Below are 17,530 nucleotides of genomic sequence, written 5' to 3' on the forward strand. Positions count from 1 at the left end.
GACAAGTAAAGAACCTGTACCGTAACAAAGTGGGGTTTCGGCAATCACACATATTAATTGTTAGAATCAATACTTGCATAGATAAAAACTAGAACAAACGAAGTAAAAACTGTACCAAGAATATTTAGTTGTTTAATGAATGGTAATTATAAAAATCTTTTCAACGATTTTTATTAGACAGCGTTACAGCTTAGTCCGACTCTGATTCCAGTTCCCACTCATTCGCGATAGAGTGCGTCATAGCAGATAGTGACTTTTGTCTGATACCTGCACCTGGGTGAGTTCTCTAAATAGTCTGCATTAGTGTAAAAAGTTTATGTTTGTCGTTGATGTGCAGTAAACCGTTTAATAATAATAAAAGTGACTAGTGTGTGATCTTAAATAAGGTGATATATTTTAGAAAAAGACGAAAATTAGTGATACTCAACGGTTGTGTATACACATTCAAGCAGCTATGGGTGACATGAAGTATTAAAAAACAATTTTTGATAAGTTTCTCCCACTTTGCAGGTAAGAACATAATTGTTGCAGTAATGTTAGGATAAACAATACATTGTTATTAAAATTATTGTACGAGTTAAAATAAAATGACGGATAAAAGTGGGCAGTTATTGTATTATCAAATCAAATGAGAGTAAATTATAAATATGTTAACATTTAAGTACGTACTATAGAATTCGTGAACCTACACCTAACCTATTATCGGTTCGCCGCGGTCTATTTTGAGGATACTAATTTTTGTAGCAACATATCCAGAGTATTTATTTTTGTTAACTTCTAGAATGTAACAGCTAGATCAATGAAGCGACCTTGAAATTCTAGAATCCCAATAATTCAAAAAACGAAAGAACCTTTGAACAACAAGACACAGATTCTGCGTCCTACGCCTTTTTAGCATAATAAAATTTTATGTGGGTATATATGCAGCTAATGTGGGAGTAATTATACGGTACCTACAAATTAATATTTTCAGGTACCTACTCATACTCGTAAATCAAGTAAGTATGCTACTTTGTTTACACTTATTGAACAAAAGCCCAGTCACATTAGCTGCAGTGATAACATAACTGTTGCTATATTTTGAATATTTTTACCCAAGCCTACATTTTTTCACATATGTTGTAACACTTGTAAGCATATAAGCTGATAAAAAATATAACAATATAGGTAGATAAATGAAATTCAAGTGGTAGTTGGTATTGAGTTATCACTATACCTATTCTCTATTTGACTAATATGTGGATTCTTTGGTTTACAATATTTTTTGTAATACATTATGTCATAGTGATTTTTACTTAACAATTTGGAATGTAGTTACGTATATTTGAATAAAAGTAGAATTACCAAGTCTCATTAAGTTAAAATTTCAGAAATTTTCTCATCTACATATTAAAAATTGTTTCTAATCAAATTAAATATATTACTTATATGTTAAATTTGAAACTTTACTATATTGATACCTATTACTCATTAGAATATTCATTGATATTTTTGTATTAAATTTACAGAAAACAGAATCTAAATTTACTAGGTATATAGATATTGCAGATAGGTACCTACTTCCTACTTATTTGATTATATTTCTAGTTTAACATTGGTAAAATTCTTATGTCGAACATTATTATGTACAATTATTATTTTATTATTATAGTTCTTTTTTGTGGTACTACTAACTAAAGAATACATTTTTGGTTAATTCCATCACTACTTTTAGAATAATGTGATTGTTGACTGATAAGTGACATTTTCAGTACCTAATACCTACATTAAAGCGTACCATGAAAACTTGGGTACCTACTTAATTTTAAAATGTTATTTTCATTGATATCTAGAATGATGCAACATTGTTCTGGTAATATAAACTATACGTAAGATTGTGCAAACACTTGAAGCCATGTGTATCAGTCATCGAGTAGGTAACCTAATAGTTTTTAATCTGCCAAGGTCATTAATAGTAATAATAATTAGTTCACTTTTTGGTAAAGCTGATGTTAATGGGTTATTTAGGTTTATTTAGTAGCTATCTCCTTCATTGGCATGCAATAAAATTGTTGGGTAGGTACTCAATGATTGAGCAAGATAAATATGAATTCTTAAAATAAGTACCTAATACAACTCTTGCAAATCGACTATAAATGTTCCAAATTGAATGTGATAACAACACAACTATCTACACAAGGAATAGTTTAATAGATTGTTTCGTGGAGAAATATAGAAAATCTTCAATTTCAGGATATTTGTTCAAAACTGCTGAATTTATTTATCATTTTTTGTTTTTGAGGAGCTATAGGTTAATATAGCATAATTATATTGAAGACCGTTTTCCAATCTATTCCAATATAGGTACAATATATGTACTAAGCTGAGCTCGATACTAAGATACATGAGTTTACTTATTTGCATCAAAAGATTAGTAGTAGTCTGTAAGTCATTATCTCTTACTTAATAACCCTGCTTACTGTAAATATTTACGCCTTTAACTTCTTTACATATTCTTTATTTGAGTCATTTCCTGAAAGCGCTAGTCAAAATAAAATGCTTTATACAAGCTTTCAACAATTAGGCAATCTTATTTGCACTTAAAGTGATTTCATTTTGTACATACATAAGTGTGTAATTAGTGCATCATAATTATAGCTAACCATTTAAGCAACAGTACTTATACTTAACAAGTTGCAGCAAGAGTAGCAGCAATTAGATCATTTTTTATTTTTTCACTTTCAATTTTTTATGAAACTGAAACAAAATGTTATAGTTTTAAAACCCTTTTTGAGGTGTTGCTGATTTATTTTAAAGAAAAATGTCTAGATGCATAATGTAACAGTATAGATATGAGTGACTTAAAATAGTGGACATGTAACTAGTTCCTGAAATAATACCCCGTATACAGAGTGTTAACAGTAAACAACTCTACTTCGAGTAAAACCTCGAGTAAAACTATTTAAATATGTCTAAAAAAATTAATTATTAAATAAAACACTGTGACAGAAGAATCATCACTGACACGTTGGTTTTAGTAAAATTTGTTTAAGCTAATTTGGAATCTCATGATTATCATAGTTATTTCTACTAACATGAGAAATACAGGGTGTTTTATAAATAAATAAGGATTCTTTTTATAAGAATACCTAGTCGGTGATAAAATAAATTACTCTTATATAACATAACAGTTGCAAGTGCTATAAAATTATTAATTAATTATTTTTTTATTTCTTATTGCAGGAAGTCAAATTCAGTTACATAAATTCATTTCACAAAAAATAATGTCTATAAAAAAAGATGTACCTATGTAAAGTATTTTTGACGGATTTATTACACAGATTATTATTTTAGCTATCAAATAAAATATTTACAAACTTATTCCTGGTTATATTTGTACAAATAATAATTAAGACATTGTATATCATTGAAAAGCAGAAAAATCTTACTTTCTAAGCCATAACCAAATATGGTTCCCACTTTTTAAATATAAGTTTGCTCCATAATCAAAAAACTATTATTTTCATTTGATTATATGCTGAATAATTCTTATGGACCCATTTTCATTTTAATTCTAATTTATCTAGCAGCGTCATTAATATTTTTTAATATTCTTGGACCAGTAGATGACTCACATTCATGGTGTTAATGAGGGGCTAGTTTTAGGAATTTTTTTCATATTTTTATGACAATTTATCGAGCAATTTATTAATGTTGAAAGTTAATATCGGTTCCATGCATTTTAAAATCAGCTCCCCGTATACGATTTATTACGGAACTGACAATGGAGTGGTTGCATATTAACAAACGGTAGTACTTTGTCACTAAATACTACTCTACAATGAAAGTTAATGCGATCTATACAAGTAATATCGCTAAAATCTCCTTATATAAATTTTTATTTGATTTTAAAAATTTTAATTCAAATCTCAAATCGTACTCCATTGTTTTCAACTTGTGACGTATTAGACCAAGCACTAGACTAAGCTGTGACTAGACTATGAACATTATTACAGAAAACTTCATATTTAAGTAACCCCTTCTGTCTCCGTAACTCATCTATGTCTCTCTATTAGTAAATAAAATTAGTTCAGTAGTGTGAGAATTGATTGCACCATTAAGATAAGTATGATTTAACACATATTCAACCAGAGATACACGGTACAGGTATCCCTAGAGGTACTTCAGGATGTATTAATAGGTACGCGGGAATAGTGAATGAATAATTTAATCAATTATGTCTCTATTTTTTAGAGAATATAGCTCAAGAAATATTTTATAAATATTTGATTTATTGATCAATTCGGGCATTAATACAATAAATGAATACAGGCATATAACATTGGCATAATATACTGCATAAATTTAGAGCGACTATAAACTTTGACCAGGTATCCGTACACTGGTTACTGAACTGCCGATGGATCGGGTTGACGTTTCGAACCTGGAACGGCTATTCCTCCTTTAACTCGCGTCGTTGGCAGAACTGTACTGCTGAGGTGGGATTGGACTGCTCGGACGATTTTGGGCGCGATGACGGAAACTTTGAAAAGTGACGTGAAAATTCCAATTCCCGTGTCGCTGCGTCCTTGCTGTCTTTGTGGACAGCATGAGTGAATTTTTGAAACACACGGACTTGTATTACGGCACTAAAATCACCACGACGTGTATCAGTTTATTTTTAAATTATGTTAAAAAGTCATTGGTGTAGAAATATTTTATTTTTAGTAACTTTACTGTTTTTAAAAAATTAAAATTTTCTATCCCAATGATTTTTTTATCTTTAACAGGATGAGGACGATTTTCATTTCGGTAAACAATTTGAGTATGATCTGAAAAAAAATAACCATGATTATTTGCGTATGTGAAATTTTTTTAATCTAAGTTAATATAACATGTTGAATTAATATCCAGGAGATATAAGGGGAATATAAATTTTCAAAGAAACACCCCTGAAATAAATTCGGTTATTTTTGCTTTGTTCGTCACCTAGTTGACGGTTGAATAAACCGAGGGGTTCCAGAACATACATTTTCAACCATTTTAATCTGCAGCGTTTCATTCATATACTTAGGCCTCGAATGTGAATTAGTTTTGTATTGTGTATATCTATATATTGTAGCTTCGAATTATATCAATGTCTAGCTTGTAGCCACATCTAGCAAGCAAATATTGTAATATAATAATTTCTATATTGTATTATTAAAATAATAGTAATAACAATTTTGTCAAATTTTAGGTTTAGTTTAGTTTAGTTTATTTATTTTGCATATAGACATTAATACATGTATAGCAATAGTCAATATAATGATACAGTAAAACTGTACACTATTATTACAAATAAAAAAAAATAATTGTAAATATAAAAACATTAAACACAAAAACAATTTAAAAAACACCGCTACTTAAAGCAGTTAAAGGTCATAAAATTAAAAAACCTTACAATTTAAAATATTCTGGAAGAGAATAGTAACACCCAAATATGTTTAAAAACATGCAAGTTTTTACGACTTAATATTTTCCGGGAGAGAATTATAAATTTTTAAGCCAATGTGGTCAGGAGATCTTGAAGCAATCGATAATCTTGCAAATGACAAATGGAAGTGTTGCCCAATTCTAGTATTAGCAGAGTGAATATCACGATTCAGCATAAACTTATTTTTGTTTTTATAAACATACACACAATTCCAAAATATATAACGACGTAACAGTTAAAATATTGAGCTCAACAAAAATACCTCTACAACTATGCGTGCTAGAAAGGCCAGCTATTGTTCTTACTATTTTCTTTTGAACTTTAAGTATTGCTTGGGACAGAGTAGACTCACCCCATAAACAAATTCCATAACGAATATGTGAATCTACACGAGCATGATATAAACTTAACAACTGTTGTCTCGTTAAGACATCTCTAAGATTTAAAAATAAAAAGTTCATGGAACTTAAATATGAAACCACATTTTCACAGTGTTGTTTCCATGTCATGTGCTCATCGAGTAATATACCCAGAAATTTTACAGGTTCTGAGCTAGTCTTAATTGAAGAATTACCAATTTTTATGCACAGAGGCTCACACATTTTTTGTCGAGTATGAAAACGCATAATTCGTGTTTTATCAGTATTTAAGTATAAGTGACTTTCAATGAACCAATCACATAAAGAATTCATAATTTGATCACATTTATTTTGCGCGTCAATATCGGACTTGTGCGATATAATTAAAGAGATATCGTCTGCATATAACGAAAAAGAACCATTACCCAGAATATTTTCAATACTGTTCATATATAAAATGAACAAAACAGGGCCTAATACGGATCCCTGAGGCACTCCCGATTCAGCCGTAATTAAGTTAGATCTCACATTATGTTAGATAATTATCTTTTTTATGATGTATCGAAGTAAACTGTTTTCTGCCAGTGATGAAGGAAGGTGTCAAAATATATTTAAAAGTTCAGTTATTTCTATGATATTTGTTAATCAAATATATTTTTTTTATTAATATTTATTTATATAGTTCAAGTATTGTATAATAAAGGAACTATTATTACGTTCATAATGTATAGTTGGAGTATAGCATAATAAATATCACATATATACAAATAAATAAGTTGAAGACAATTAAAGAAATCACGTACAGAAAAGATAAACTTGTCTGTGTTTACGGGTTTCCGCTGTTAATTTTTACATGAATTGCACTACGCCTGTCTAACTGCCAATGATATTTTAACCTAAACATCTCGGATTAAATAACCAATTAAAAAAAGATAAAAAAGAAAATATTTTGAGGCAGTGTTGAGTTAAACGGGGGGCTTGTGGAGTTGTTTTTATTTGTTTATTTTCGAATATTTTAAACTTGTAATATTTTTTTTATGTAATTTGTAGAAATAAATGTTATTAGCTATTGTTTTTACGTTAGGTAATACTTTAATTTGTCAAGTAAGTGGAGGAATAATGTTGTAGATTAACAACAATTTTCAGGCATTTCCAACGCTTTCTACATTTTTTAACGGAAACACAAATTCAATAAATAAAACTTTAAAAGCTTACTTTTACTTTGAGGAGTCATTTATTTTATACATATTGTAAGAGTTCAATTAAAAGCATTTTTTCCCGAAAACCGTCCACATTAGGAAGTTCTGACAAGAGTACATTATTTTAAGAAAATAAAATTGTACATTAGAAATTGAAGCCCGAATGGTAAAAACATAACCTTAAACAAATTAGAACTTAAATTGTAATAGGAATGTAGCATAACTAGCGCCCTCTATAATATATCCAGAAATTAATTAGACCACCGTATTTGGCATCCTTAAAATCCCCGGAAAACCAAATTTCATAAAAATATTTCGCACCGTTTGGAAATTTTTGTGAAAATTCTATTTAAAAAATTTTTGTTTTGTTGCTTTGTATCTCAAAAACAAGAGGAGATAGACATGTAGTTCATAAGACAAAAAATTTTTATTGTTTGTCGTACTATCACCCCCTGTATTTACGGGAGGTCTTCCTGAAACACCCTGTATATATTAAATTATATGTATAATGTGCCCCTGCTCTTTCATTGAAACAATTCTTCGGTACATAATTACTTTATGAGTCAATATTTACAAATAACATTTTGAAAATAGATATGTAACCTTGTTGAAAATGGAGGGCATGAAATATAATGATTACATAAAACAAACTGCTACTTTATTTTTATCTATTCATTATGTTTCGTGTATGCTCGTCTGTATCTATCTAAAAGATGTATATTTTTTTAGTATGCATTGATATTTTTCTGCGTCAATACTTACTTTAATGAAACTGAATTAATTTGGTTTGCCCTTCAATATTTGACCAATTTTTAATTTATTAAATATACATATAGTTTTTGTAAACGAAAAATTTTATAGTGTAACTGAATGTATGGAGGTGGAAAATTGTAGTACCAACGACTCAATTTACCTTGAAATATTTTTTATGAACTACAATGTGCCAACTTCATATAGTAATTTATTAGCTAATAAGTCTATAATCTATAAAGTTCTGTACATAATTAATAGAGTAGAAAAATCCAGAGCATCAAAAGAAACAACGAATTAAGTTATTTTGTATACTTAAATAAAAGGAAACGACTTATCAAAAATATCTAATACCGCAGCTACAAACCGAGTATTACGTAAGTACACTTATTATAAATTTTATAATAAAAATATGTGTTTTACGCCGCAGGCCAATACATTTCTGTATTGAAATTATTAAGAGAAGGTGGGGACTGTGTGCTTAATAAATAAAAATTGGCGTCTATCCACCGTACTGATTTTACTCTCCGCTAGGACACCCACAATTTTTCGTAATATGAAGTTGTTTTCATAGAGTAGGCTAAGCCCACATTGAATTCAAGCCCATTGCCCATTTTTGGAGAATTCCAAATTTCTTATTTATTGCTTTAATAATACCCACAACGTCAGTATGAAGCAGAAAGACGAATGACTTCTAATAATTTTACATTCTACAGTATGTTGCTGCCTTGATATGCGTGTGTGTTAAAAATATGATATAGGACTGAAATGCCTAATGTTGGTGACACACGGAAGATAAATCCTATTAATTTAAGCGTGCAGTTAAAAATCGTTTTGCTAACTGCACACAAAATGGCTGCAATTTATTCCATCAGCACGGCACAAACCGAACTATTTCCCGTCCAAGTCGAATAAATCTGCACAATTTGATCTGGGCTAAAAATTGCCGTTTGTAACTGGCATTACGTTTTGTTTCATCTACACAGCACCAATATCTACACAAAACAAAAATTCCATCCACACATCTGATAAATACACGGGGCATTCTACGACGCCAAATCACTGTCTTGACCTGACCTTTTTGAACTTTCCTGATTTTTTGGTATTATTTACTACCCATCGAGAGTAGTTTTCTTGAATTTTTTGAATATTTTGGGGAAAAAATTCATATACCTGTAACTTGGCAAAAACTAATGATACCTATCATAAACTTTTTTAATTTTGTTCGTTTTGAGATGTAAATAAAATTTTAAAATAATACATTTTTAGTTTTTTGTTTTTTTTTTATTTTTAAACCGTGTTTTTTTTTCAAAAGAGCGGCGTTTTTTTTCTCGAAAAGTTCTCAAAATCTCGTCTCAATATGCAAATTTCTGAGACAGGTTCTAGAGTGGTATCTTTGTTTTATTTTTTTTTTCGAATAAATTTTTCTTTTGTATTAATTTTTTACAGATAATGCACGCTATTAAAACAAGTTTTATTATAGAAATAAAGCGCGATGACTAAATACTAAAATTACCATATTTTTAAAACTACTTTTACTAATATATATTGTCATTTATTAAATATCGAAATTATTATGAATTGAATATTCCAATTTCTTCAATATTGAAAAGTTTGTTTTGCGTAATACTTGTTATATATTTGATGATTTCTATTTAGTAAAAAGCATTTATGCATATATAGATAGGTTAACGACAAAATAAAAAAAGAAATAAATTTCTGGAATATTCCCACCAAGAGGATTTGACTCCTATAGTTGTTAATTCTCTTAACGACTACTTTGGTACAATGGTACAACAATATTAATATTTATTATATTATTTTCGTTATTTAAACCAAACATAAATACAAATTTATATTATATATGAAAGGTCAAAAATATGGCATTATGCAAAACAAACTTTTTAATATAGAAAAAAAATGGGAATATTTAGTTAATAATAATTTAAATAATTAGTAATGACAATATTAGTAGAAGTAGTTTTAAAAATATGGTATTTGTAATAATTAGTCATCGCGATTTACTTCTATAATAAAATTTATTAGCGTACATTATTACATTACAAAAAAAAATAGAATGAAAAAGATTCCACTCTAGAACCTATCTCATAAAACTACATATTGACGAATTTCAGAGAATTAAAAAAAAACACTAAAAAAGGACTTTTTTAGTTTAAAAATCAATAAACACCGCAAAAAACTATTATATTTATATATTTTTTATATACAACCATCTTAAAACGAACAAAATGAAAATGCTATTTGAAAATGTTTTACCCAAAATATTCAAAAGCTGATAACTTTGAGGGGTTGAAATAAAAATTTGAAAAAATTCATGAGAATTACTCTAAATGAGTAAGAAATAATACCCAATTAATTGCAAGTTTTAATAAATATAAAACGTCGTACTATGAAATTGTCAATGTTTCTCTTGATTGATTTTTTTTTGGGAATGGAGCATTCAGTATGTCAAAAATTAATAGTAAAAATAAAAACGTTACTGTCAGATATTAGTATTCGATTATTTATAAATTATAAATTCAATAATTTACAGTAATATTATGTATTAACTGACGCCTTGTTATTATATACTACAACAAAAAAAAATGCTGAAAACTAAATACCTACTATTTCCTTTGGCACGCAGGTAATGGTGCTGATTCAGAATAATAAACGACAATTATCCATTCTTTATGTTGATTTGTTTCCTTATTAGAGTTTAAAAAATATATAATAACGCGGATATACGTATTGTACGTATTTATCTACTGCGCAAATTGAAATATCGCATGTGTTTCTATTATTTATTATAACATAATCTAGACCACATATGTAAACCTCAAAAATATTTATTAGATGTGTTTGCTCAAAGAACAGTGTTTATGTTATTAAAGGAAATGATTCAGTTTGATAAAGAATTTAACATTAATATTTTTTACTTTAAAATACACTAGATCAGATAAGCATCAATCACAGTCGACACTACAAGTGTCATGCAATACACTACAGGGAACCCTATTTTTCACGTGGGCCAAGTATCCGTACTCTCGTAGGAAAACACCATACACACTGTCGTAGGCAAACTTCTATGAGCAGTGTAGGCAAACATCGTCTGCACTCTCTTAAGAACATATCTACGAACAGTGAAGCCAAATATCGCTGCTTACATATCTCACTTAAGATCTTTCTAGCTTTATTTATCATTTAGTTATATAGAATATTTTCTTTTGAAATGTAAGGCACAATAAACTGTTCATGGTCAAGAAATATACAGGGTGTTTGGTGCATCGTTTGCCAATTTGAATTTGCCGAAGGGAAGGGTGATTTGCAATCTCTTCAGCCCTAATAATTTACCCTTTTCTCCATGGGGTTTTTATTTCAACTTTTTCATTGTTATTTTGAAAAATCCGAAAATTCAGTTAAATACTGATTTACTGAAGAGACGGACGATGAATTCTACTGCGGAAGAGTGAGATAACAGTATTTACGTGCTTCGCGCGTGTTATTGACGCAAATACAAGTCTTCATCCCGAATATCGAATATCAGCCTAATGGTCCCTATACACAAATTAAGCGAATTAGTGAAGTTATTAAAAGGTTTTTATGGCATGTTGCACACCGTTTTTTATTGCAACGTTAAGTCGAGCTTTAAATTTTCTTTTACCTGTTCCAAAAACTTTGTGAGTTAATAAAATGACAATTAGATGTTATACTTGAGTCATTTTGAATTTGATAGAACCATACAACAGTAAGCATAAAAATTTAAAATAACTTTTGAGGCTATACCAATAGCTCTTTTTTAAATATAAGTATTAATACTGAATTTTGGGATTTTTTAACAATGAAGATGAAATAAAAAAACACATGGAGCCAAGAGTGAGTTATTGGGGCTGATGATATTGCAAATCACTCCTCCTTTCGGCCAATTCAATTTGACAAACGATGCACAAAACGCCTTTATGGGTGAAAAATTAAAAAAATTCCCATCAATAAGATTTAGATAAATTACCATAATACAACTGTGTTTTCTTAAAAAGTTGTTGGGCTTCAGAAAAAGTGTTTTTGTTTAAATTTTACTTTAAGATAATGCGACACTTTTAATAGGATTCTAATGAATGAATTGATATAGCAGAGGGTTCCTTAGGGATAGCAGAATATGAATATGAACTAATTTTATACTTAAAACGTTCCTAGAAAGTTTTCATTCAGGTGTGTCAAGGGTTACGAGCGTTACCCTTGACCAAAGATAACTCTCGTTAGTAACGCTAATCACATTTTGTGCATAAAAGACTAAGGTTTCTACAAATAGGCGCGCTAGTAGTAGCGTTCGCGTTATTGCGATATGACGATAATACAGTACAGAGCTTTCATAAATGTTTACAAGCCACGTGACCGCCGAGCTTACACTTCTAAAGAAAATTTCTGATTAGTTGAATAGTATCTTGTAAAAAATTGCACCAACCACAGCCGATGAAACTTGTAGCGTTTTAATGTGATCTTGATCTTATTGTTTTAATAATTGTATGAAGGAAATAAATAAAATTACTGTGCCAATCAAAATCACTGGTCACATGGCTTGTAATCATTTATGAAGGCACTGTAGAACTTCCCTGACAGATAATACCAATTAAGTAAAAGGCAGGGCATACAAAAAAATACCTAAAATCTACACTAAAGGAAGATATGCATATTGGAAAAACTTAGCAAAACCATTAACTAAACTTTAAAGATTAACCATTAACAGTAACATCATATCATTGATAAGAAGCACTATTATATGACATTACGTGTACACTATTAGCAAAACACGCATTTAATACATCATAAAATTGATCGCATGCGCTACGTGAATTCGTTACCGCGATATCGCAATAACGCAACCGCTCCTTATATCGTGCCTGTTTGTGGAAGCCTATTTAGTAATAATGTAATACCGGCAATACTTGATCTCCTGTTCAAAATAGGCAAATCAAGTTACCGCAGTGAAGTCGGCGTTTCTTAGTAAGTTTTCTTAAAAATATAACGCATTCTTATTTTGAAAGTATTTTTTTATTCCTAATCCGAAAAAAATCTATTACTTTAAACTTATTAAACTGTATCCCTATTTAAAATAATAGTTACGCACATATTTAAAATTTACTCTGTATAATTTACAATATATAATATATATATACAATACCACAAAACTCATCATGTCTCAGATGTTCGTTTTAAACTTGTTAAAAAAATGTACCATAGGCAACTGTAACTAATAGAACAATTTAGTGCCTAGATAGCATTAGATACAAATAGTGGAAACATAGTAGGAAATAGATTAAAATGATATTAAATAATTACGTAAATATATTTTTGTAAATTTGAAGTGGATTAGATTTAAAATCTACTCGCATACGTAATACTATATTATTCATTCGATTAAACTCAACGTCCGGTTCAGTCAGACAAAGACATTGCGTCGAAAGTTGTTGTGTCTGCTTATCTGGGACAGCAATCAGTAGTACACAGTTATTATATAGCCATAAATGGATTACACAACAGTAAGTCGGTTGGGAGACGCGTTTCTTCGGATTTCACAGTGCTTTTCCACATAAGTGTCACAGTACGCTCTTTCTGTAAAGGTACTTTTACATACATTAAGTGTTTTTGTTCACGTTTTAACAAGTACATACAAATGGTACCAGATTCTATTAGAGGTTTCTAGAAAGCTGTTAAAAAACAGTTACAGCAAATACAGGAAAGAGCTAACAAAGTACACGTATATTACGTAGTATTGATAAAGCATTAGGTGCCCTAGTTTTAATGAAAATGTTAGCCTCCATTATATATACATACAGGGATGGCCAGAAGTGCGGAATAAAATTCATATCTTTTGAATGAGTTAATTTTTTTAAAACGCCGAAACACGTTAACTGATTTTGATTTTTTCCCATCTTTCGGTTATATAATTAATTTTTCTTCAACCCCGTAACCCCCAGCTACCCCTACTTTTTTTTTCAAACGGAAACATAAGGCATGAGGGGGCTCGTTGAAAAGCTTATAGAAAACCGAATCCAGCCATACCAAATAAACAAGTTTTATTTTTTCAATAGCAAGGTTTTTAGGGTTGTATAAAACACCTACTTAACAAGTGAAATAAAATTTAATTATCTTCAGTGTTATCCTCCATGAATTTGCACAGAATAAAATAAAGAATTTGAAACTGTACCTATCACTGCTAACGCAAAAAAGATATATTTTTTATGTTGCGTTTTTTTGGCACCACTTACTTGCCAGGCTTTCTGGTTAATTTTTCGCTTTAGTTGTAAATTGGAGTTCGAAACGTTACTATTGTGTCAAAATCAAGTTATTTACTGAATTGCAATGGTATTGTCGGAAAGGCAACGCATCGAAATCTTGATATTGCTTGGATGTGGAGACAAAATAAGAAGTCAGGCTGAAGTGCGCGATTTATTTAATGCGAAATATCCCGAAAACCAAATCTCGCAAGGGACAGTTAGTAAAATATTTCACAAATTTGAGGAACACGGTACAGTACAGACTTTGCCCAAAACTGGACGGGCACGTGCTTTGAATGAAGAAAAGAAATTAGACATTGCATTAGAACTTGTTGAAAATCCTCATACTTCAACTGTTTCATTGGCCCGCAATCACGATGCTTCTCGAACTGCAATTCGAATGTTTCTGAAACAAGAGAAATACCACCCCTATAAGGTATGTCTTGTCCAAGAGCTTTTGGAAGACGATTATGATAGGCGATTACAATTTTGTGAGGAAATGATGAGACGGTGTGACGACAATAATGGTTTTCAACGAGACGTACTTTTTTCGGATGAAGCTACGTTTTATTTAAATGGAGTGGTTAACAGGCACAACTATCGCTTTTGGTCCCAGGAAAATCCACACTGGACATGCGAATCGCATACGCAGCATCCACAAAAAGTTAATGTATGGGCAGGTATCATCAACAACAGAATCTTGGGCCCATTCTTTTTTGAAGAAAATCTTACTGCCGCACGCTACCTGGATTTCCTAACATTTGACCTGATACCTGCTCTAGCTGTGATTTTCCCTCATGAAATTGATCCAGATATACCGAATGCAAGAATTTGGTTCCAACAAGATGGCGCTCCCCCACATTTTGGTATTGATGTTCGAAGATACTTAGACGAAATGTTTCCAAATCGCTGGATTGGTAGACGGGGTACAGTTGCATGGCCGCCAAGATCCCCCGACTTAACACCCCTGGATTATTTTCTTTGGGGATATTTGAGAGAAAGAGTACCAGGACAGACCGGATAATATTGAGAATTTAAAGAACAAGATTAGGGCGGAGATGCATAATTTATCAGCTGAAGTCATTCAGAATGCTGTGGACAGCATTACTATCGCCTTGGGGAATGACAAATAGTGAATGGAGGACATTTTCAGCATTTGCGACATTGAGTTTATTTTTGTAAATTATCTAGTTGTTTCAATTTCTAAATAAAAAAAAAACTTGTTTATTTAGTATGGTTGGATTCAGTTTTCTATAAGCTTTTCAACAAATCCCCTCATGCCTTATGTTTCCATTTGAAAAAAAAAGTAGGGGTAGCTGGGGTTAGGGGGGTTGAAGAAAAATTAATTATTATATAACTGAAAGATGGGGAAAAAATCAAAATCAGTTAACGTGATTCGGCGTTTTAAAAAAAATTAACTGATTCAAAATATTTGATATTTATTTCGTACTTCTTGCCATCCCTGTATAGCTAAAAGTGTTTATCTTATAATCTAAATCACACAATCATGTCGTAAAATATTTTTAAAAAAATGCTCGACTGTAATATGTATAGGACTCGGTATATGGTATTTCATATCTAGGAAGCTTAAGAGATGGAAACACGGATGTAATGGTTTTCTGAGTAATATTTTTAAAAAACGATGTACGATTGGTACCCAAAAATAATCGAAAACTCTCTATTAATACTAATACACAGTTCAAACGTCAAAAATCACAGGGTGCCAGATCAGGTGTGTGAGGAAGCGGTATCATGCGGTTTTTCGCCAAAAATCACGCGCAGAGATGGCTGTGAGCTGGAACATTGTCATGGTGGAAGAACCAGTCCTCACTCCGACACAAATCAGGCCGTTTCAACCGAACACTCATGTGCAACCGCTACAAAACACTCTTGACTTGGTTCACAGTTTGATGCTCAGAGATTTACTCTGTGTGAACAATGCAACGAACGTCAAAAAAACATCAACATTGTGTTCACGGCCGATTTGACTTGTCGGGCCTTTTTCGTTGCTTTGTCTCAGGGTCCTATCCATAACACCACGATTCATTCCCGGTGTCGCGGTGATGATTTTGTTAAAAAAAGTTCTCGTTCATTTTCCAACAAGTCACGAAAAGCAGCGACACGAGCTGCTTTTTGATCAGAATTGATTTGTAGCAGTGCGATTCGTCTCATTTGCAAATCTTCTGCTAAAATGCGTTGCACAGAGCTCCACGAACAACCATATAATTCAGCAAGTACATCAATAGTACTCCTCCTATCCTTGTACACAAGGGCGCGAATTTTTTCCGCGTTTTTATCAGATCTGGACGTGGAAGGCCGGCCCAGACATTGAATGTCTTCGATCGACATGTCGCATGTCGTCACGTTTGAATCGCAAATACCACTTATACACTTGAGTTATTTGCAAGGTATGTTTTTTATAAGCTGTATACAACATATTAACTGCGTCCGATGCACTTTGACCGAGCAGAAAACAAAATCAATGCCGCACGCTGTTCTCGAATATGAACCATTTTAAAAAATCGAAGAGGTCAAAACAGTCGTCGCGCCAAAACTGTCTCAGGGGTTCGCTACAACCGTTTCAAGCGACGCCACTAGACAGACCGACTCAAGAGGGGTTACGTAATAGGCGAGCGGTTCACCCCTAAAAAGATCCTTCTAAATGATAAACCTACAGCATGAAACTTTTTTTATTTTGTAAAGTGTATTTTTCTGATAATTTACATATTTTTTTATATTTTTCGGCGTGGTCAGTTAATTGTTATAAAGAAAATAGTTGTAAAAAAAACTACTCGCCGAATGGCTTTGAAAAAAGTTGAAATAAGCGTTTCATCATCAATTTCGGATGGAACATTCTGACATTCATTTGAGCACGCACAGACTGCACAGCATTCCAGGTTCGATGACAAACAGTTACAAGGAGAAACTGCGTTAGATATAGAAAAACTTATTATTTAAAAATTAAATAAAAAGAAATTAATATATTTTCATTGCTCTTGTAAAATAAAAATAAAATAATTATCCTATATACAATAAATTATCCAATAACTTTTTTATTTTTCAAGACCGCTAAGTCAATTATTATTATTAGGTTAATTTTACTATTTAGAGCTTATTTAGTTTAGTTTTGGTATAACTTTCAAGTCAATTTTAGCCATTTATAAAACCAAAAATCGAATATTTAAATTTTACTAATTACTTGCAAAAACCTTACTCTGGCTACAAAACCAAACAAAATGATCTTAAATATCAAAAAAATCGTAATAATGTTTATTCTAAATATAATCTAATCCAAGATATTGTAAAAAGAAATTTTAAATTTGAAGTGATCATAATTTTCTTTAAAACACTTTTTTTACTCGGTTTAGACCGAAAAAATATATCTTAAAGTAGAAAATCTGCCGATTATTATGCTTTTTTAGAATTAAAATCTGTTCAGTAGTTTTTGAGAAAAAAATTCCGAAAGTTTGTCGTTTTCGTCACTTTTTTCAC

The 17,530-nt window shown here is 30.8% G+C and overlaps 1 protein-coding gene across 2 annotated transcripts in view; it reads left to right on the forward strand.

Moving 5' to 3' along the window:
• The first annotated feature begins 255 nt into the window (after window positions 1–255).
• Window positions 256–17,530, forward strand: part of LOC108903369 (dnaJ homolog subfamily B member 6-A) — an 83,743-nt gene continuing 66,468 nt past the window's right edge. For both annotated transcript variants that reach the window (XM_018705523.2, XM_018705532.2), the window contains exon 1: window positions 256–510. The gene's annotated coding sequence lies outside the window, so the exon portion shown is untranslated. The remainder of the gene's footprint in view (window positions 511–17,530) is intronic.

The sequence above is a fragment of the Anoplophora glabripennis genome, unplaced genomic scaffold, assembly GCF_000390285.2.
Source record: "Anoplophora glabripennis isolate ALB-LARVAE unplaced genomic scaffold, Agla_2.0 scaffold12, whole genome shotgun sequence".
NCBI lineage: Eukaryota > Metazoa > Arthropoda > Insecta > Coleoptera > Cerambycidae > Anoplophora > Anoplophora glabripennis.